Source organism: Anomaloglossus baeobatrachus, chromosome 10 (genome assembly GCF_048569485.1).
Source record: "Anomaloglossus baeobatrachus isolate aAnoBae1 chromosome 10, aAnoBae1.hap1, whole genome shotgun sequence".
Lineage (NCBI taxonomy): Eukaryota > Metazoa > Chordata > Amphibia > Anura > Aromobatidae > Anomaloglossus > Anomaloglossus baeobatrachus.
This window is the reverse complement of record NC_134362.1, coordinates 152,401,319-152,424,836: the sequence shown is the minus strand read 5'-3', so window position 1 is coordinate 152,424,836 and position 23,518 is coordinate 152,401,319.

The following is a 23,518-nucleotide window of genomic DNA, read 5'->3' as shown; positions in this document are numbered from 1 at the left end:
AAAATGGAAAAATCAATACTCAAACCCACAGCAACCAAACACAAAGGAGTGGCAATTCATGCACAAGGGAACATAACATAAAAGGGGGAAAATAAACTAACAACTGGAAAACTTCCACAACACACACCACCAAAAAGAATTGACATACTTTATCTTAAAAAATGTAGCCAAGATATAGCCCCAAAAAATGCACTGTGTAGACAGCAAAATAGAAATCTCATAGACTTTGCTGGGAGAAGGAAATACATGCATTTAGATGAATCTTTGTGACTTCAAAAATGCACCAAAACTCTGTAAAAGATTCAGTGTGTGAACATAGTCATATAGTTCAGCACATAATGGCAGAATTGATCATAATATATAAGTATCAAAACAAACAGTAAATGTGTGCAAAAATAGATGCTATATGTGCAAATAATGCAAAAAATGCAAAAAGTGCCAGAGGCAACTTGTAGTTATGGCCTTCATTTAGTTCAGCACATAAAGGCAAAATTGATCATAAATATATAAGTATCAAAACAATCAGTAAATATGTGCAAAAATAGATACTATATTCAAAAAGTGCCAGAAGTCGCTCATAAGTATGACCTTCTTATATATAGGTCAGACTTGGAAATTGTCATGATTCGCCTCCCTATCCAAATGGCTAGGGGGCGGAGCCTTCTCTCGGGCCTCACTTCCGGCCCCTGGAAGCCTTAAAAGCTGACACTTCCAGTGAACCAGCACCGGCTATAAGCTTAGCTCTGCTTTGCCTGTGATTGCTGGTCCTGTGAGTGATATCCTGATCTGTCTGTTCCTGTGCCCCCGTGCCCTTGTCTGTGTTCTGTCCCCTGGTCGTCCCTCCTGTTCTGTGTCCCCCCCTCCTATTCCCCACTCGGTTGCTTCCTCTGGTACTGACCTTAGCCTGACTTTGACTTCGCTTCTGCTTGCTCCTCCAGTCCTGCTTCTGCCCGTACGGTGTTTGACCCAGCCTGTCTGACTATTCCTCACAAACCCTGCAGTTCTGCCTCTCAGTTGTGCTGATTAGGCAGTGCATGAGAACGCTGAGCATTTCCTTCCTGGTTCTCATTTCTCTGTGTAGTGTTGTCTGCTGCAGAGCTTTGGCTCCCCCTGGTGGCAGCATTACAGTTATACTTGACAAAACTCTAGGGATAACCAGAGACTGTGTGCATAGATAGAGAAGCCACTAGGGCTAATATATAGCTGTAATACTATGGTATGTTGCAGTAGGGTTAAGATGATAAAAAAAATCTAATATGATTGGCTAAATAGATCATTACACATTCGTGCTCCAATATATATGCAAGTAGCTACCAAAATCGCATAAATCTTATTACCTGGAGTATGTTGACCTATACTGCAGAAGTCCCTAGGCACTGGATCTCCTACATCTCACGCACGTTTCGTGCTGACTTCATTAACGAGGTCTACTAGTTGAGTATATTCCCTGTTTTTATATGTAATTATTTTTTTTTAAAAAAAAAAGGGATCTTGCTTCCACATCCACTATATATTGGGACTTGGTTGTTATAAGTATTTGTGAATTGTGCAGAGTACATCAGGTTCGCATGTATACGTTGTGCAGAATCTGTCAGGTTGGTATGTGTGAGTTGTGTAGAGTACATCAGATTTGCATGTGTGACCTCACCTGGGAAATGTTGCCCTGATACATGAGCACCTTCGGTTCTAGAGGTACTGTTGTCCTCTCCTTCCTGACTTTAAAAGATCAGGGGCTTCATCAGTGCCTTCTGGAACTGAAGGAAGGTGCTGGTATGTCTGCACATCATGAGAGCACAAAAGCATTGTGCAGTGCCATCTGTATGATGAGCACTGTCAACTTCTTGTACCATACCTCAGTCTTTCACAAGGGGTTGTAGAGCTGGAGGACTTGATCAGATAGATGACCCCCCCCCTTTTGTTGTATCCCAAGACACAGTCTGGTATGCAAACTTGTGCAGAGGTACCTTGAATAGCCATGGTGCCAGGACCATGTATAGTGGTCAAGAAAAGGATGTCTCTCTTGTTGCTACTACATTGGGCTCTGCTCTCACCCTTTCTCAGCAGCTGACAAATTAGCAACCTAAGGAGTTCCCTCTTGTTTCTGCGCCCAGTACCACAGACTGCATTAGCTCTAGCAGAGATGAATTTAAATAGTGGAATGCTGATATAAAAGTTATCAACATACAGGTGATAACCCTTATCCAGCTGTGGCTGTACCCTGAGGTACTCTTGCACAGCCTATATAGTTTAATGCTGTATCTGGTCCTCTTACTGGGCAGGCACTGACGAAATTTCAGCCTCACCTTTAAGTGGATGAGGGACTCGTACATGCTGGTTTCCATTTGAGGAATGCACGCTTTAGCAAACTTATTGCTGAAGTGATCAATGAATTTTGAAAAGTTGGTCAAAATTAGGGTTATCTCGGAGAACATTGCAAATTGTCACTGATATGTAAAAAATTGTTGATAGCCACAAAATGTTTATGGGTCATAACCAGGGCCGGCTGCAGGTTTTTGTGGGCCCTGAGCGAAAGAGTCTCAGTGGGCCCCATCCACACATAGACATGCACAGATACATACACATACGGGCATACGTACACATACTTATTTAAAGAGAAATTCCCAAAAACACATAAATAGACATAAATCTATACACAGCCATATACACTGACATACATAGATACACATCACACACACAAACACACACACACACTCACACACACATTATTTTTATATATTTATACTGTACATATATTTCTAATATTGGGAAGCCGGCAACAGCCTCATTCATCTCCCGGCTTGTCTAACAGATATGGCCGCACATAGAGCACACTAACACTGCTGTATATACATCACAAGAGAGGCTGGGGACATACACATTACTGGGGGGAATACATATTACTGAGGAAAGGGGTAAATAGCAATGGGGGGTATACAACTCCTGAGGAGGGCAGTGACTCCGAGGTGGGGGGACAAACGGCTGTGAGGTGGGGGGTGACATGCAGCTCAGGGGGTATACAGCTCTGGGGTGGTGGGGGACATACAGCTCTGGGGGTTATACAGCACTGGGGTGGGGGGGACATACAGCTCTGAGGGGGTATACAGCTCCTGGGTGGAGGGAATGACTCACCCACCCCAGGGCTTTGGGTGACCCAGTGTCAGGCCGGACTAGTCCCGGGTAATCAGCGGTGGCGGAGCCCGACTCCGTGACCCTGGCGGGGTCAATTAATATGGCGACTGTGGGGATGGTGATTAATAATAAAGTTTGTGGAAATATATTTTTGACACCACCTGTGGATTGCGGCTATGGAGCCGCCGCTGCTGGATGGGACCTCCGGGGCTGATGTAATGGCAGCTATGGTGGTTCTGCTGCCCACAGGTGGAGCGGTACCACGGGGCAACCGTTGGTGCTTGTAAGAGTCTATGATGGTTTTGTGAATGATGCGGTACAGGGTGGAATAAAGAAAGTGACACCAGAGGTTGCAGTTTCAGATGTTTACTCACTGTGTCCTTTAACACGGCAGCTGTCCGGTTGCCCATGGTATGCTGGGATCTACTTCCAGTGCCTCCGCCAATCCCAGGTAATTCTTAGGGTAAATACCGGTACACCACTTTTATGTCTCTTTCCTTGACTGGCTTCACAGCCTTGACTTTGATAGATGAACTTGTCTTGGCCTCTACCATAGAATCTGGTCAAGGGGGCTTGCCTGACTGGAATCTTGCCCTCTTCCCAGGTGATCTACGGCAGGTTGTGGCCCTGGGAGCTTGCAACCACCGTGGGCCTTCGGTGTCACTTTATGAGGAAATGCCTTTCTTCCCTCTGGCTGGGGACTGTCCCCGAATGCAGCCAGATCCCTCCACTCGATCTTCCTGTGGAGCAGGCCACGAGCAAATATGCCCTTCCGTGGCCCTGGGATCCTCTCTTCTCTGTCTTTAGTGTCACCTGGGCCTAGCCGGGCCCCAGGATCTCCACCAGGAACCTTCTTGCTCTGTCACTTTCTCTCCACTCTCCTGAGGTAACTACCTCCCTCTCCTTCTCCCTCTCGCACTCGACTGACTGAACTTGAACTTCCTGTTTCTACTCTCACTTTTTAGTTGGCTCCTCCCATTTTCTTTGTTGCCAGGCCCCCACCCCATGGGAGGAGAGATGGGTCTTACGGCCCCCCTGCCACTATCTCTGGTCCCAGTATGTACCTAGCAATGAGTGTTTGTGTAGATTTTTCCTGTGAACCGGTATATACCCTTGTCCTTACCTAGGATGGGACATCACACCTCTGGCTGAGGTGCAATGTCTCTGTGATGACGGAAGCCTCAGGGGCACCACACTCCCCCATAGCAAATTCCAGCACGTCCGCTGGCTGAAACAAGAAAACAGTGGAGAACTGCAAAAATGTTATATGCATTGTAACTGGTAAACAATAAAACATTTCATCCCTTTATGGGAGGCACTTCCACTTGAACGTTGCAAACTTAAAAAAATAAAACTTTAAAGTCTTTGGTGCACTTTACAGTCCAATGCACAAGTGCTACAGATACTCCCACCATAATTCTGGTAGGGGGCACAACTGGTGCAACTATATACATTACTAAAGTTCTGGCCACACATAGTCCAGTGGCCCAATTGCCTTTTTACATGAAAACAAACCAGCCACATTACGTATAGTGGCCTGGTTACTTATCAGCACACATATATATACACATTTAACTGCGGACCACTTTCAAGTCCAGTGGCCCGGTAACACATAAACAGTGGGGGGGTGACATCTTCAAAAAGCACAGAGGGGCAGGAATTCAGGGATGGGTCGCTTCTTCGAAAAGAACAAAGGGGCGGGGCGGTGCAAAGGGGGCATCTTCAAAAGGATGAGGGACAAACAAGCTATTTACAGTTTGCAGTATTCTTCTCCTTACTGAATCGCGAGGGTAGATGCGGGGATCCCACTCTGGCATGGCCCCAGGTAGCAGGTATGCCGCAGACAGAAGGGTTTGGGTCTGCTGGTCCTGGGTGCTTGCTGGAGTTGGACTACAGCAAGCTGGTTCCACCGTAGCGGCCTCCTCACGCAGGATGTGGACGCCTAGTGCGTACCACCCTTGGTTTCCCATCAGTCTTGTGTACTCTACCAGGTCGCCTGGCTGGACATCGTGCCCTGGGTGGCCTCTCTCCAGATGCTCCTCTATGTCCTGGCGGGGCACAAATATGTCCTTTCCCAGGCCGGGCTCCCGGATGAAGCTCCAGCCCTCTTCCAGCTTAAAGTCCAAGACTTGGCCCCTCCTGACCGGGCCATGGCTCGCCTTGCGGGACTTCCTTATTTTTGCTTTTGAGGCCAGGTTTGCAGCCTCCGTTGCTCTCCTCCTCTCCTCCCGGCGTTCTCTCTCGAGCCTGTACTGTTCGAGTTGCCGCTCACATGCTATTTCAGTGGTGAGCGGGGTTGAGACAGGCAGAATAGGACGGGCCAGTCCTCAATAGCGGACCGGTGCTGCATCCCAATTTATCCCAGGCGAGGACGCGCCAGTTATGCCGGTGGGAGGGCTGGGGAAGGGACCCACTTGTTGGTCTGGGTCCGGGCTGTCGAGGACGCTGTCTTCGCAGGGACCCGCGGCGGTGGGCTGAGCATCGGCGGGGTCAGCGGTGGCCTCCTGCAGGCCTGCAGGTAGGCCGGGCATCGGTGGGTTACAGTGCCCTGGGCTCGGCTGAGTGGGGCTGACGTCTCCCTTACCCGGGTCAGTCGCAGCCTCCTGGGCCTGTCGGCTCCAATCTCCGGACGCTGCCCGGGGCTCGTCAGCGTGTCCCAGTTTGGCCTTTCTGCCCTCTCGCTGCTTGATCTCCGCCTGGAGTTGGTGCAACCGCCGGGTCATCAGATCCAATTCCATCCGCATCATGTTCAGGTCTGGGTCAGCGTTTCCATTCCCTGGGGTACCTGGACTCCATTACTCCGCCATTCTTCCTGCCTGGTTCTTGCTGGCGTCCACTTCACCCGAGTACTCGACCACACCGCTCGGCTGCACCCTTCTCCCCTCTGGAGGCGTAGCCGGGGGCTGTACCAGCACTTGGCGCCAAGCTGGCACCCAGCCCACCACAGCCGGCATCACTCCGCCCACGATCCAGTACATTCTATCGGTATTCTGGTCTGGCATTTAGGATCAATTTGCCAGACTTTCAGCTTCTTTATGTGCCATTTTTAAAGCCTCCCCTTTGCATATTGGAGGTGGGGCTTAACTTTGCGCTCTTTTCTCAGACAAAAGGGGGGGGCTTATGTTTGCGCTCTTTCTTCAGGCACTCTCCCTCTTCTTCCCGCGCTTAGCAGTTTCAATGCCGACAGTCTTTTCACACAGTTCTGTAAGGCGCACAGTACCGGGTGGGACTGGGCATGAAATCCTGTTCATGACGCCAAAGTTCACTCGCCCACCCCAGGGCTTTGGGTGACCCGGCGTCAGGCCGGACTAGTTCCGGGTAATCAGCGGTGGCGGGGCTCGACTCCGTGACCCTGACGGGGTCAATTAATATGGCGACTGTGAGGATGGTAATAAATAATAAAGTTTGTGGAAATATATTCGTGACGCCACCTGTGGATTGCGGCTATGGAGCCGCCGCTGCTGGATGGGACCTCCAGGGCTGATGTAATGGCAGCTATGGTAGTTCTGCTCCCCACAGGTGGAGCAGTACCCTGGGGCAACCGTTGGTGCTTGTAAGAGTCTATGATGGTTTTGTGAATGATGCGGTAAAGGGTGGAATAAAGAAAGTGACACCAGAGGTTGCAGTTTCAGATGTTTACTCACTGTGTCCTTTAACACGGCAGCTGTCCGGTTGCCCACGGTATGCTGGTATCCACTGTCCAGTGCCTCCGCCAATCCTAGGTAATTCTTAGGGTAAATACCGGTACACGACTTTTATGCCTCTTTCCTTGACTGGCTTCACAGCCTTGATTTTGATAGATGAACTTGTCTTGGCCTCTATCATAGAATCTGGTCAAAGGGGCTTGCCTGACTGGAATCTTGCCCTCTTCCCAGGAGATCTACGGCAGGTTGTGGCCATGGGCGCTTGCAACCACCCTGGGCCTTCGGTGTCACTTTATGAGGAAATGTCTTTCTTCCCTCTGGCTGGGGTTCCCGAATGCAGCCAGATCGCTCCACCCGATCTTCCTGTGGAGCAGGCCACGAGCAAATATGCCCTTCCGTGGCCCTGGGATCCTCTCTTCTCTGTCTGTGGTGTCACCTGGGCCTAGCCGGGCCCCAGGATCTCCACCAGTAACCTTCTTGCTCTGTCACTTTCTCTCCACTCTCCTGAGGTAACTACCTCCCTCTCCTTTTCCCTCTCACACTCGACTGACTGAACTTGAACTTCCTGTTTCTACTTTCACTTTTTAGTTGGCTCCTCCCATTTTCCTTGTTGCCAGGCCCCCACCCCATGGGAGGAGAGATGGGTCTTATGGCCCCCCTGAGTACAGCACGGGGGTAGCTGCCACTATCTCTGGTCCCAGTATGTGCATAGCAATGAGTGTTTGTGTAGATTTGCCTGTGAACCGATATGTACCCTTGTCCTTACCTAGGATGGGACATCACAGCTCTGGCTGAGGTGCAATGTCTCTGTGGCGACGGAAGCCTCAGGGGCGCCACAGGAACATACAGCTCCGAGGGGGTATACAGCACCTGGGTGGAGGGGAGATACAACTCTGGGGGTATAGTAGTATACAGCCCCCATATTGTGTTATGAAGCCCCCATTGTCCTCCATATAGTATTATGTAGCCCCCATATGCACTATGCAGCCCCCATATAACATAAAGCAGCCCCCATATAGCACAATGCAGACCCATATAGCATTAGGCAACTTCATGTAGTATACAGCCCGCATATAGCACAATGCAGACCCAGATAGCATTAGGCATCCTCATGTAGTATACAGCCCACATATAGCACAATGCAGACATATAGCATTAAGCACCTTCATGTAGTATACAGCCCACATATAGCACAATGCAGACCCAGATAGCAATAGGCCCCCTCATGTAGTATACAGTCTACATATAGTACAATACAGACCCAGATAGCATTAAGCACCCTCATGTAGTATACAGCCTCTATATACCACAGTGCAGAGCCAGATAGCATTAGGCACTCTCATGTAGTATATAGCCCCTATATACTACATGAGAGTGCTACATGAGGGTGCCGACTGCTATCTGGCTCTGCACTGTGATATATACAGGCTGTGCTATATACAAGCTGTATGCTACATGAGGGTGACTTCTGCTATCTGGCTCTGCACTGTGCTATATACAGGCTGTGCTATATACAAGCTGTATTCTACATGAGGCTGACTATTGCTATGTGGCTCTGCACTGTGCTCTATACAGGCTGTGCTATATACAAGCTGTATGCTACATGAGGGTGCCTACTGCTATCTGACTTTGCACTGTGCTATATACAGGCTGTGCTATATACAAGCTGTATACTACATGAAGGTTTCCATATTGATTAATACTCACTTCTCCTCGTTCCCCCGCTGATCCGGTCTCCTCAGCGCGCATTGCTGTTGCTCGCTCTGACCTCTCAGCAGGCATGCAGTGATGACGTCACCACGCTCTGCTGCAGAGCTGTCAGAACACCGACAGTTACAGTGGGGAGAATGATGAGAGAGGGAGTGCGCCGCTCATTCTCTCATCATTGGTCTCAATTGTATCGGCTCCTTCGATGCCGATACAATTGAAAGCGCGATCCTCGGCGGGGGGCGGTGACACCGTGGCCACCGGGCCCCCATTAGTAGCGGTGCACCACTCCTGCCACCGCGAGTGAGCCCCCCCCCGGTAGCTCAGGGCCCTGGCATTTGACTGGGTTTGCCGGGTGCTGGCACCGGACCTGGTCATAACCATGTGAAATACTGGACTATTATATAAAATATTAACACTCCAATATTGATGAAGTTCTAGCTTCTTCACTTTCCCAATGTGAAGAATTAGACGCCAATACTTCATAATTTCTACTGTAGCTACAGGAGTCCAGTTAGAGAATAATTAATTGTAGTTTTAGTCCAAAAATTGTTGGGTATACAAATTTGTTTGTACCATCATGAGATTAACAAACTGGTCAGAGAAGAAGACTTTGAAAAAGTCTAGTTCTGTCAGGTTTGCAGTGTCAAATTGGATTCGTGGTCGGGGAATAAAATCAGGAATATATGGTGCAAAATCTTTAGTGGATGAGCTCCATAGGGGATCACTAGTATTGGGTTGGGGGTCACTTACGCTGGGCTCTGGCTCATATTGCATCCTGGGGAGTCTGCATGGGGGTTCAACATCACTGGAGGAGGAAGAAGAGTGGGTGGAATAATGGAACATAGGATAGTCTCCTTCACTATTAGTGTCAGGGGCAATGATGCCATATGCCTCCCCGACTGAATACAGTCTTTAAGATTCAGATGAATGGGATGAGAGGGACATTTGTGTGTGTGGTGGGTGTCTGTGTAAAACATTGAAACTTTATTCAGATGCGTGTGTGTGCATGCATGAGTGTTTGGTGTAAACTTTACTTCTTAGAAGTGTAAAAGAAATGAATCTAGAAAGAAAACGAAAAGAAAAATGAGAATATTAAAATTTGCTGAAATAAAAGAGATGTACGTTGGGAAAAAAAAAGTACTAAGCACCCGCAACTGACACTAAACCTGACGATATTCAGTAAAAAATATTGTAGTAGACGATGACTATTTTTTGTATATATTTAATGTCCCTAATCTAAGCCGATGCAAAAATTTAAATTTAATACTATTATTTTTATTTGATTCTTATTTTACTTAAAAAAATCCAACAACTGGATGGTGATCAGTGGTTGCAAGTTACATGCACAGATATAGGTCAAAAAGGGGGAGAAAGTGCACAAAACAAAATCCTGGCCAAAAACGAGCAGTGATGTGTGTTTTTGATCTGTGACTCGGTGGATGCAGTACGCAGGCATGGATGCAGTGAAAAAAAAACCCTACCAAAACTCGCTCAATGAAGTACCTGATCATCGTTCACATACCTGATCAGTGATCAAGTACCTGATTATCGCCAGCATGAGCAGGAGGGACAGGATCACAGGATCAGAGGACCACAGGAGCAGGAGGGACAGGATCACAGGAACACCAGGAGCACAGGGAGTGATGTCACAAGCAAAGTTACTTAAAACGCCACAAATGCTAGCATGATAGCAGTGGAGAACGGCACATGGACCGCTCTCTTCATGTGTCTAACCATTATGGGGCTGAGAAGAGCTGTAACTGTGGGGTCAAACCAGCCCTCTGTATGCTGAGTGGATTTGGACATATACGAGGATGGGCCCAGGATGGGGACATATGCCAGAATATTGTCAGGATGAAAACATACCAGGATGGGCCCAGGATGTGGAAATATACCAGGAAGGGCCCATGATGTGGACATATATCAGGATAGGAACAGGATGGGGACAAATATACCAGGATGGGGACATATATACCAGAATGGGAAAATATTTACCAGGATGATGGACATACTGTATTTACCAGGGAATGGCCCAGGATGGGGACATCATTACATAATGAAGGGGGAGAGGTGGCAACTTGTATGACTTTGTAGAATTTAGAATGCCACAATGGTCCAAACATCTGACCAACATATAAGGGGGAGCAGGCCCATACTTTTCATCGTGGTCCATTGGGTCCTAGTTATGCCACTGGGTAAAAGGTTCCCTTTAGAAATAAATCATAGCAATAATAATGGCCAGCCAGCTTTCGTCTTTAACTAGGGGGCATGTCAAACTGCACCATGTATTTTGGCACATGAAACAATGTTTCATAGCACAATATATTATGGCATGATGTATATTGGCATATGGTACGATGTATTATGGTACAATATCTTATGGCACATTACACTGTGTATTATGGCACATGATACCATGTATTAAGGCACATGGCAAAATACAGTATATTATGGCACATTGGAGAATGTATTATTGCTTTATGTATAATGGCACTGTGTAATTATGGCACTTGGCATCGTGCATTATGTAACATGGCACAATGATTTATGTCATGATGTTTTTTGGCTTGATGCACATGGCAAAATTTATTATGGCTAGTGATAAGCGAATGTATTCGTCACTATTCACTATCTAATATATAAAGCTCAGTGTATGTGTGTGTGTGTAAATATGTACGTGTGTATGTCCGCTAAAGGAATCATGTATAATCACGAAATTTTGCATAGACACTCCATGTGACTCAGGGAACGTCATAGACTATGTTTGGACGGGAAAATTTAACCCCGTCCTTTCCAGTTACTCTAAAAAATCCTGCTTCCATTAATCTGAATGAAGCTGGGAGCTCAAGCCTATAAATAGCAACTGTCAGTGGTTGCAATAGGAACAAAATAAACTGTTAGTATACGAAGCTTATGTGTGAGGTAAAAAGATGTCGGTAGTGAGATGGATAGAGAAAGACAGAGACAGACGGGGAAAGAAACAGCCGGGGAAAGAGACAGACGGGGAAAGAGACAGACGCCCAAAGAGGCAGTCGCCCAAAGAGACAGACCCCCAAAGAGACAGACCTGGAAATAGACAGAGCGGGAAAGAGACAGCCCTGGAAAGAGACAGACAGGAAAAGAGACAGCCCTGGAAAGAGATAGCTGGGGAAAGAGACAGACCGGAAAAGAGACAGACCGGGCAAAGAGACAGCCGGGCAAAGAGACAGCCGAGCAAAGAGACAGACCTGGAAAGAGACAGACCTGGAGAGAGACAGCCCTGGAGAGAGACAGCCCTGGAGAAAGACAGCCCTGGAAAGAGACAGTCCTAGAAAGAGACAGACCTGGAAAGAGACAGACCTGAAAAGAGAAACATCTGGAAAGAGACAGATGGGGAAAGAGACAGATGGGGAAAGAGACAGAGCGGGAAAGAGACAGAGCAGGAAAGAGACAGAGCGGGAAAGAGAAATACGGGGGAAGAGACAGATGGGGAAAGAGACAGAGGGGGAAAGAGAAAGCACTGGAAAGAGACAGCCCTGGAAAGAGACAGTCCTGGAAAGAGACAGCCCGGGAAAGAGACAGATGGGCAAAGAGACAGATTGACAAAGAGAAAGACAGGCAATTTTTAATTGCTTGTATCAGGTGCTCCATTACCAAGACAAAAAGAGTAGAGGACAGTGGGCATCCCTGTCTAGTTCCGTTCTGTATGTCAAATGGGTCAGTTAAGGAATTGTTGAGTTTAATTCTTGCCTATGGATATGTGTACATTTGCATTACAGCCTGGATAACAGGCTGGGGGAAAAGCATGTGTGTGAGGGTCCCCTTAAGGAAAGTCCAGTCCACCCTGTCAAATGCTTTCTCAGCATCTGTGCCCAGTAGAACCAAGGGGATTTTGTGTAAATTAGCATGTTGGAGGAGATGCAAAACACGTATAGCGTTATCTTTGCCTTCCCTTCCCTTTACGAAACCTGTCTGATCAGTGGATATAAGAGTGGGAAGAAATTTGGCTATTCTGTTGGCAATCATACTAGCAAAAATGTTTAAGTCAACATTCAGGAGAGAGATTGGCCTATAATTGCTGCAAAGTTCCGGGTCTTTCCCCTCTTTATGTATCAGCGAAATGTGGGCTTCTAAAGCCTGTTTAAAAAGGGATGTCCAGCCATGACAGCATTACACCTGTTGAGTAAATGAGGCATTAGCATACCAGGAAATGCTTTATAATATGTCACCGGGATACCATTAGGTCCTGTCGCTTTCCCCTGAGGGGCTCTAGACAAGGTGGACTGAAGTTCCGCAAGGGTAAAGGGTCTGGAGAGGACTGTCTGTTGGTCTGAGGTCAATTTGTGGAGCTGTAGTTTAGAAATAAAATCATGAATGTGGGGAATTCTCTTTTCTTTTACTAAGTGTGTCTCATTCGGGCGGATTTGATAAAGATCTGTATAAAATCTTAAAAATTCTGCCGAGATCCCAGAAGGGTCAGTAGTACGGCCGCCCCCTGCTAATTTAAGCAATTGAACAAAGGTGCGTGTTTTACACTTTTTGATTAGGGTCATCATTAGTTTTGAAGCCCTGTCTCCATGTACGTATAACTTATTTTTCCAGTTCATATAAAACTTGGCTGATTGCTTGTTAAGCAAGTCTTTCAGGCTTTGCCTTTTAGCGGCCAGCTGTTCCGATACCGAACTCCTCTGGGATTTCTTATGTAATAGTTCCAGGGCTGCTATTTCTTCGTATAATTTGTCAAGTGTATTTTTTCTTATTCTATTTAAATATGACGCAATGGAAATCATCTCCCCCCTAATGATCGCCTTATGCGCTTCCCAAAGAGTGGGGGATGAAATCTCTGGGGTCTCATTTATCCGAAAATAATTTTCCAGAGCGGTTTGTATGCGTTTCTTGTTATCAGCGGAAGTTAACAGAGAGTAGTAGATAGGGATGTCAAACCGCGCCACTGACTCAGCCGATCCAGGAGATTATGGATAGATGTTGCTTTTATTCATTACACAGATCAAGTCAACGCGTTTCGGGAGTCACAGCTCCCGAAACGCGTTGACTTGATCTGTGTAATGAATAAAAGCAACATCTATCCATAATCTCCTGGATCGGCTGAGTCAGTGGCGCGGTTTGACATCCCTATCTACTACTCTCTGTTATCTGCCATTTTTGGGTCCGCTGCCGTGGCTTGGATTTCTTTATATGCTGTTATAGGCGTTGTGACTGTCACAACCCCTATAGGTGAGTAATACCACCCTCCTTGATTCTCCCCCATTTTTCTGGGGTAAGACCCTATTGCGCTTCCTTTCCACAGTGTTTTCCTCTATCAGCGGAAGTTAAAATAGACTCATTAAGCCTCCATGATCTGATGTCTGAGTGAGGTTTCTGGAGTGTGAGGTGAATTGTGACGATCGAGTGATCCGATAAGACTGCCGGAAAGATATCAGCCTTACTCACTGCAGGCAAGAGGGACTTAGTTATGAATATATAGTCGATTCTGTGATAAGAATGATGTGGGTGTGAGTAATAAGTGTAATCTCGGTCGGAGGGGTGTAAATATCTCCATGAGTCCAACAGGGATAGTAGTTGCAGGGAGTTTTTAACCCGGGACAGGTCTCTCAAGGATATATGATACTTCTTTGCCGTGGAGTCCATGGAAGGATCCATCGATAAATTCAAGTCTCCGCACAAGAAAAGCAATTCCTCCGAAAAGAGACCAAATTTCTTGATAGTAGACAAAATCCACTTAATTTGTTTCCTGTTTGGGGCATATATGCTTCCAATCTTAATCAAGGATCTGCAAGTAAGACCTTTAACAAAGATGTATCTACCATCTGGGTCTGCTTTGTATTTGAATACCGAGAACAGGATATTTCTTGAGATGGCAATGGAAACTCCTATGGAGCCTTTTTGCGGGGTTGGAGCATGAAACCACTGGTTATAATGATTTCTATCAAAGTTGGGAATATTATCTGATAGAAAATGTGTTTCTTGAAGAGCTAAAATTTCAATACCTTCCCTGCGGAATCTATCTAGGGCTTGTCTTGAAGGTCAAGTAACTTTGAACAGCATTTCAGTTCTATGTTCCTAGATGTGGGGGATGATGATAGTGGGCGCAACTTCCTTGAGATGTCTCCTTAGGGTGGGGACCCTGGCATAACACGCCCAAGGCGAGTTCAGCAAAGCCATTAAGGAAGCTCTAGCTTCAAAGTTCCACACGTGGGGGTTCCCTCAGTACTGAAGAAGAGAGAGAGCAGCTGGTATCTGTGTCTCATCGTCATCAGTATGTTCCTCGTTGTCTCCATCAATATGTGTTACAGATTGGGAATGAGGGTCTACATTATGCTCAGAAACTTGGTCATCAGGGCCTGAATCTGACTCACAAAGCTTCTGGGCATCACTACAGATTATTTCCTGGTCTGTACTCACTGTAGCTTGGGAGCAGACCTCTGATTCCCAGCCTATAGTGTGACTGAACAGCTCTGCAGACTTAGCCATCTCTGTTACACCATATTCTGCAGGGCGGGTGGAGACTTGAGAGCTGATAGAAAGCAAGTGCGATTGGGATGACAACTCAGAGGAATGTTGTTTTTTGAATTTTGAAGTTGAGGTGGAGGAGAGGCCACTTGTTGGAGAACTTGAGATCCATTCAAGCATGTGTTTTTTTGTGCATCGTCTACCTTTGTTCCAGTTGTTTTGTTCCGTTAAAAAGGGAGCACATCGGATTGTCCACGGAAAATAGTAGACATCTTACTTTTGCTGGAAGATGGCCTAACTTCAGATGTTAATGAACCTTTCCCACCTTCACCACGGACACAAACTTTTTTCCTTTTCCCCTTTCCACCAGCATTTGTCCTTTTGCCACTCATTTTGTTAGCGACAAGATTGGACACTTAAAATGTGGTAGCAAAAATTGAGAGGTGGTGTAGATTGCAGAGGTGGTCTAGCTTTATTGACAGCTGAAGAACCAAAGCTGACTATCCCTGAAAATGCAACTATGGCCCTAAAACTGGCAGCACTGTTTGCTATAAAAATAGCGTAGCAAAATGGGCAGGAGGGTAGAATGCAGAGGTGGTGGAACTTGGTTGGCACCAGTGGAACACTAAGTTACTATAGCAGACACTTTGTGGATGCCACTAAGTTTCAGCACTGTTTGCTATAAAAATAGCATAGCAAAATGGGCAGGTGGGTAAAAGGCAGAGGTGGTGGAACTTGCTTGGCACCAGTGGGACACTAAGTTAGTATAGCAGACACTTTGTGGATGCCACTAAGTTTCAGCACTGTTTGCTATAAAAATAGCGTAGCCAAATAGGCAGGAGGGTAGAAGGCAGAGGTGATGGAACTTGCTTGGCACCAGTGGGACACTAAGTTACTATAGTGGACACTTTGTGGATGCCACTAAGTTTCAGCACTGTTTGCTATCAAAATAGCAAAGCAATATGGGCAGGAGGGTAGAAGGCAGAGGTGGTGGAACTTGCTTGGCACTAGTGGGACACTAAGTTACTATAGCAGATACTTTGTGGATGCCACTAAGTTTCATCACTGTTTGCTATCAAAATAGCGTAGCATAATGGGCAGGAGGGTGGAAGGCAGAGGTGGTGGAACTTGCTTGGCACCAGTGGGACACTAAGTTACTATAGCAGACAATTTGTGGATGCCACTAAGTTTCAGCACTGTTTGGTATCAAAATAGCGTAGCAAAATGGGCAGGAGGGTGGAAGGCAGATGTGGTGGAACTTGCTTGGCACCAGTGGGACACTAAGTTACTATAGCAGACACCTTATGGATGCCACTAAGTTTGAGCACTGTTTGCTATAAAAATAGCTTAGCAAAATGGGCAGGAGGGTAGAAGGCAGAGGTGGTGGAACTTGCTTGGCACCAGTGGGACACTAAGTTACTATAGCAGACACTTTGTGGATGCCACTAAGTTTCAGCACTGTTTGCTATAAAAATAACGTAGCAAAATGGGCAGGAGGGTAGAAGGCAGAGGTGGTGGAACTTGCTTGGCACCAGTAGGACAATAAGTTACTATAGCAGACACTTTGTGGATGCCACTAGGTTTCAGCACTGTTTGCTATAAAAAATAGCATAGCAAAATGGGCAGGAGGGTAGAATGCAGAGGTGGTGGAACTTGCTTGGCACCAGTAGGACACTAAGTTACTGTAGCAGACACTTTGTGGATGTCACTAAGTTTCAGCACTGTTTGCTATAAAAATAGCGTAGCAAAATGGGCAGGAGGGTAGAATGCAGAGGTGGTGGAACTTGCTTGGCACCAGTAGGACAATAAGTTACTATAGCAGACACTTTGTGGATGCCACTAGGTTTCAGCACTGTTTGCTATAAAAAATAGCATAGCAAACTGGGCAGGAGGGTAGAAGGCAGAGGTGGTGGAACTTGCTTGGCACCAGTGGGACATTAAGTTACTGTAGCAGACACTTTGTGGATGCCACTAAGATTCAGCACTGTTTGCTATAAAAATAGCATAGCAAAATGGGCAGGAGGGTAGAATGCAGAGGTGGTGGAACTTGCTTGGCACCAGTAGGACACTAAGTTACTATAGCAGACACTTTGTGGATGCCACTAGGTTTCAGCACTGTTTGCTATAAAAAATAGCATAGCAAAATGGGCAGGAGGGTAGAATGCAGAGGTGGTGGAACTTGCTTGGCACCAGTAGGACACTAAATTACTGTAGCAGACACTTTGTGGATGCCACTAAGTTTCAGCACTGTTTGCTATAAAAATAGCGTAGCAAAATGGGCAGGAGGGTAGAATGCAGAGGTGGTGGAACTTGCTTGGCACCAGTTGGACACTAAGTTACTATAGCAGACACTTTGTGGATGCCACTAAGTTTCAGCACTGTTTGCTATAAAAATAGCATAGCAAAATGGGCAGGAGGGTAGAAGGCAGAGGTGGTGGAACTTGCTTGGCACCAGTTGGACACTAAGTTAGTATAGCAGACACTTTGGGGATGCCACTAAGTTTCAGCACTGTTTGCTATCAAAATAGCGTGGCAAAAGTGGGCAGGTGGGTACAGTGGCTGGGTTCTGTGGGTCAGTGGACAGGAAAGGAACACTAAATTAGTATTCCAGACACTTTTAGGATGGCAGAAAAAGTGTCAGCTCTTTGGGCAAATATAATAGCGTTTCAAAAAAGGCAGGTGGGTATAGTGGCCGGGTTCTGTGGGTCAGTGGACAGGAAAGGAACAGTAACTTAGTATTACAGATACTTTTAGGATGGCAGCAAAAGTGTCAGCTCTTTGGGCAAATATAATTGTGTGGCAAAAGTGGGCAGGTGGGTAGAGTGCCCGGGTTCTGTGGGTATCAGGACAGGAAAGGAAAACTAAGTTACTATTACAGACACTTTTAGCATGGCAGCAAAAGTGTCACTCTTTGGGCAAATAAAATTGCGTAGCAAAAGTGGGCAGGTGAATACAGTGCCCGGGTTCTTTGGGTACCAGGACAGGAAAGGAAAACTAAGTTAATATTCCAGACACTTTTAGAATGGCAGAAAAAGTGTCAGCTCTTTGGGTAAATAAAATTGCGTGGCAAAAATGGGCAGGTGGGTACAGTGCCCGGGTTTTGTGGGTCAGTGGACAGGAAAGGAACAGTAACTTAGTATTCCAGACACTTTTAGGATGGCAGCAAAAGTGTCAGCTCTTTGGGCAAATAAAATGCTTGGCAAAAGTGGGCAGGTGGATACAGTGCCCGGCTTCTGTGGGTACCAGGACAGGAAAGGAAGCCTCTCTTTCTATCCCTCCTAATGATGAAATGCAGCAAGGAATTCCCTGAGCATAGGTACACAGATGCTGTTATCTGAAGCTGTATACAGCGTTTCCACGGACCTGGTTGTCAGCTATGGCTCTGCGCGCCTGAAAATCAGCTTTGAAAAGGGCTGAAAAAAACTGCAGTCCCTAATCTGTACAGCGCTGTGTGTATAGCGTACATAGCAGGAGCGGCGGCAGGAGCAACGTGAGCGGTGACTGTCACCCACACGCAGAAAGCAGATAATGGCGGCGTGAGGGAAAATGGCCGTATTTATAAGGCAAGGATATGTGACATTCACAGCCTATGACACATGCCCTTGCTTGTCTGGAAAAAAGTACACTTAGCTGTGTGTGTGTCTGTGATTGGCTGACATCCTGGCCTGCCCCACTGCATGCGCGGTTAGGAAAAAAAAAAAATGGCGATCGGCATTATCTTAGCCCTCAGCTGCAGCACAGATCTAAACCACGTCCACCCCCGCACACTATACGCTGAAATTTGATAATACTGTGAATCATAGTGAGTCACACTATTACAGTGAAAAGCCAGCTAGTAACTAGCTAGGCTTTTTGCTGATTGAACCGTTCTCGAATGTAACTCGAGCTAACGAGCTAATAGCAAAAAGATTGAGTTCGAGTTTGATCTCGAGCACCCCCCAAAATCACTCGAAAATGAAGTTGGCGAACCTCGAACATCGCTCATCTCTTATAATGACTTATGCCATGATGTCTTATGGCACATAGCATAATGTTTTATGGCTTTATCCATAATGGTACAATGTATTATAAAACTTCTATGTCAGGACAATTTCTTCCTTGGGTGATGACTGGTCTCTAACTAATACATTCAGGGCTGGATTTAAGAACAACCAGAGAATATATTTTTTTTTTGTGGGGTGGGCATTTAGACTTTTGTTATGGGGCCCCATGAGTTCTATGAATGCCTCTGCTTAATTGCCTGGACCAGCATCCATGAACACTTGATAATGAAAGTTTATGACTAAGTTGTATAGTCAAAACATTTCCTATATTATTTTTTGCAGCTAAACAAACTTTTATTTATTTTCTTAAATATGGTTGACATCTTAACTGGATATACATATTTTTCTCCTTTCCCTTTAACAGAGCTCCACATATATTTACTTCTCTTTTCTATCACATTAATACCTGTGAATAGACATTTACATTATACTTTGTCAAGATGTTAAAAATGATCCGTACTGACACAAAGTCATAAAATCATTGAAATCTGTTAAGTCAATATAAAATCTACACTCCATCATAAAGACTTCATGTCAAATAATAAGATTTCGAACCCCTGAACATAAACCATCTAACACATGACAGTGTTGTTTCCTTGTAAAGCACAATTAAACTGCTCAAATAGGTATTGGGAAGCAGCAGATCTGAAAATGCCAGTGGCAGAAGTGCAATCCAGATATTGATTGTAAAGCAATTTGATCCATGATAAATGAGAGCACATTTAGGTTAGGATTCAGTCACTGATCAATTAGTCTTTCAGCAATGGGAGTAAACTGAATTTTTATCTGTAGTAAATGTCCTTCTTTGCTGCAGCATCTCACATTAAATCTCAGCTAATGTTTAAAAGAAAATGCATTTTCTGTGCCGGGAAAAAAACATACCGTATTTGTTTCCGATTCTCAGTAATTGTGAGTTTTGCATAAATGGAAGTTTTCATTGCATCCGCAATATGTGAAAAGAAAACAAATAAGAAAAACATGAAATATTATACAAAAAAATAATACAAATGTTAACATAAAAGTTATGTATTAGAATCATGTCAGTTACAAAAAAATCATTTTTTTCATCGCTTACCTTGTTTTTTTATGAATGTGCCATAATCAGGGTAAAAATATGCCTTCATTGTAAGTTACACTATTATTAAATAAAATATTGCAAGTCACAAAGGCATTCATTAATAATGGAAATTATATAATAAAACTGCGAGATAGCTTATCTGATTCTCATTATTCTAGTTATTTTTAACAAGGTATATGGAAACAATAGAAAAAATATCCAGCAAACGATCTTCTAAAAATCCAGGTCCTTTATTTTTAATTTGTTAAAATCATAGGAAATGGTAGTACAATAAATCCAGATAGCTATAATGTCGAAAAACAAACGTGTTTCAGAAAATTTAGTCCTTAATTATTGCTTTCATTTGATAGGATGGGGACTAGGATAAGCACATTATTACAGGATAGGGATATTACTACAAGGGGACAAGGATGAGAAACATTACTATAGGATGTGTGTGTGTTTATAAAGGATGTGTGTGTGTTTATTTACTGTCACTTACAGATTAATCATGGAGGGTGTCTCATAGACGCCTGACACGATTAATCTAGGATTTAGTGGCAGCTATGGGCTGCCATTAACTCCTTATTACCCCGATTTGCCAACGCACCAGGGCAAATCGGGAAGAGCCGGGTACAGTCCCAGAACTGTCGCATATAATGTATGCGGCAATTCTGGGCGGCTGCTGGCTGATATTGTTAGGCTGGGGGGCTCCCCATAACGTGGAGCTCCCCATCCTGAGAATACCAGCCTTCAGCCGTATGGCTTTATCTGGCTGGTATTAAAATTGGGGGGGACCGCACGCCATTTTTTTTAATTATTTAATTATTTATTTCACTGCACAGTATAGACCCGCCCACCGGCTGCTGTGATTGGGTGCAGTGTGACACCTGTCACTCAGCGTGGGGGCGTGTCTCACTGCAACCAATCATAGGCGCCTGTGGGCGGGGAAAGCAGGGAATATCAGATTGTTTAATGAGCGGCCGGCTTTTTCAAAATAGTAAAAGCCGCCGGAGTAGTGTGAATGCCGTGCAGCGTGGCGCCGGGGATCGGTGAGTATGAGAGAGGGCTGCTAACTTCAGTCACTCGGGGGATTAGTGGTCACCGGTGAGCCCTTCACTGGTGACCGCTAATCAGGACGCGGCACAGACAGAGCCGCAGCATGACAATGAAGTCGGGTTAAGTTCACCCGAGTTCATTCTGATCGTGCGGCTCTGTCTGTGTCTGCTGTCATCTGCCGTTCAGCTCTGCTACATGGCTGTCTGTGTCTGCTGTCAGCGGCCATGTAGCAGCGCTGAATGGCAGATGACATAGTAAAAAATACGCATTACACACGCATTACACACGCATTACACACGCTAGTAAAATCATTAATTTATTCAGAAATAGCATCGCACTTGCGTTGCACTCGCACCTAACGTGAACTAAAATCAGCCGAGTTTTTTTCAGCCCAGTCGGACCGATTTTACTCGCATAGATGTGTTTCCAGCCTAAGGGGCACTTTGCACACTGCGACATCGCAGGCCGATGCTGCGATGCCGAGTGCGATAGTGCCCGCCCCCGTCGCAGCAGCGATATGTGGTGATAGCTGGCGTAGCGAAAGTTATCGCTACGCCAGCTTCACACACACACTCACCTGCCGTGCGACGTCCCTGTGGCCGGCGACCCGCCTCCTTGTTAAGGGGGCGGGTCGTGCGGCGTCACTGCGACGTCACACGGCAGGCGGCCAATCAGAGCGGAGGGGCGGAGATGAGCAGGATGTCAACATCCTGCCCACCTCCTTCCTTCCGCATATCCTACGGAAGCCGCAGTGAGGCCGGTAGGAGACGTTCCTCGCTCCTGCGACTTCACACACAGCGATGTGTGCAGCCGCAGGAGCGAGGAACAACATCGGACCGTCGCGTCAGCGTAATCATGGATTACGCCGACGCTGCACCGATGATACGATTACGACGCTTTTGCGCTCGTTAATCGTATCATCCAGCCTTTACACACTGCGATGTCGCATGCGATGCCGGAAGTGCGTCATTTTCAATTTGACCCCACCGACATCGCACCTGCGATGTCGCAGTGTGCAAAGTGCCCCTAAGAGTTGCAGTGCAATAAAGTTGGAACTGCAAAAGACCTGACAATGCTGCCAACCCCAACTGTATTTGTTTGAGGTTTAATGAGTGTAATTTTTTTAGGTGGGGAAGTCTGCTTTATTTTGGGGTGTCTGCTTTTTTTTAAAAATAGATATAAATGTAAAGAAGCCCCATCTGGGGAATATCATGCGCTACTGCAAAACATTGCTTAATCCCTTTCCAAGATGGCTATTTTCTGTTGTTCTTTTTTTCCTTTCAACATTTGCTCTCTTTCTTCTAAGAGCCAGATGTTTTTCATTTTTTTGACCCCATAGCCATGTGGGAAGGGGTTTATTTTTTGCAGGACAATTTGTACATTTGAATGACACCATTTTGTACTTCATGTGATGCAGTTGAAAGAGGGAAAAAAATTCCAAATAGGTTAAAACTGCAAAAATGTGCAGTTTAACAATTTTTTTTATTTTTTTTATTTACCATTTTAACTATATATGGTTCCATCTAAATGGTGAAGACAAAATTTTGTAACTTGAATGAAAAAAAATCCTTATTTCCAAGACAGGTAATGCTTTATATTTTCAATATATGGGGCTGGGTGAGAGCTTATTTTTTGCTCCTTAAACTGAAGTTTTTACTGACGCCATTTTGGGGTAAATTCAGTGTTTGACAGCCTCATATTGCATTTTATTGCAATGTTGCAGCGGCCAAACCCCCCCCCATAATTCTAGTGTTTTAAATTTGACTTTGTTTATTGATCAGATTAATTTGTTTTTTTATTTTGATAGATTAAACTTTTCTGAACACAATTATGCCAAATATGTATAGCTAGCATTGATAGGATTTCATGACTTTCACTATATATAGCTGGGCTAATGAATTTCGATTTATAATATGAGCAACTGGATGATTGCAGCTTCAAGTTGCCTAAGGGGACTATTAAACAAAGCAAATAGTAAAAAAAAAAAAATTAAGTTTTAAAAATTGTGAAAAACATAAAAAAATCACAAAAGTTCAAATCACCTTTCTTTTGCCAAAAATAAATAATTAAGATAAATTATTTATTTTTGGCAAAAGAAAGGTGATTTGAACTTTTGTGATTTTTTTTATGTTTTTCACAATTTTTAAAACTTATTTTTTTTTTTTTACTATTTGCTTTGCTTAATAGTCCCCTTAGGCAACTTGAAGCTGCAATCATCCAGTTGCTCATATTATAAATCGAAATTCATTAGCCCAGCTATATATAGTGAAAGTCATGAAATCCTATCAATGCTAGCTAAAGGCTGGCTTTAACAGGAAAGTTTTAATGATAGGCACAGGTCTTCAACAACCCTTGGCTGTCATGGCTACTCATGGTGCCCCGCGATCACATCACAGATGGGCCAATTGCACATGGAATGTCAAGGC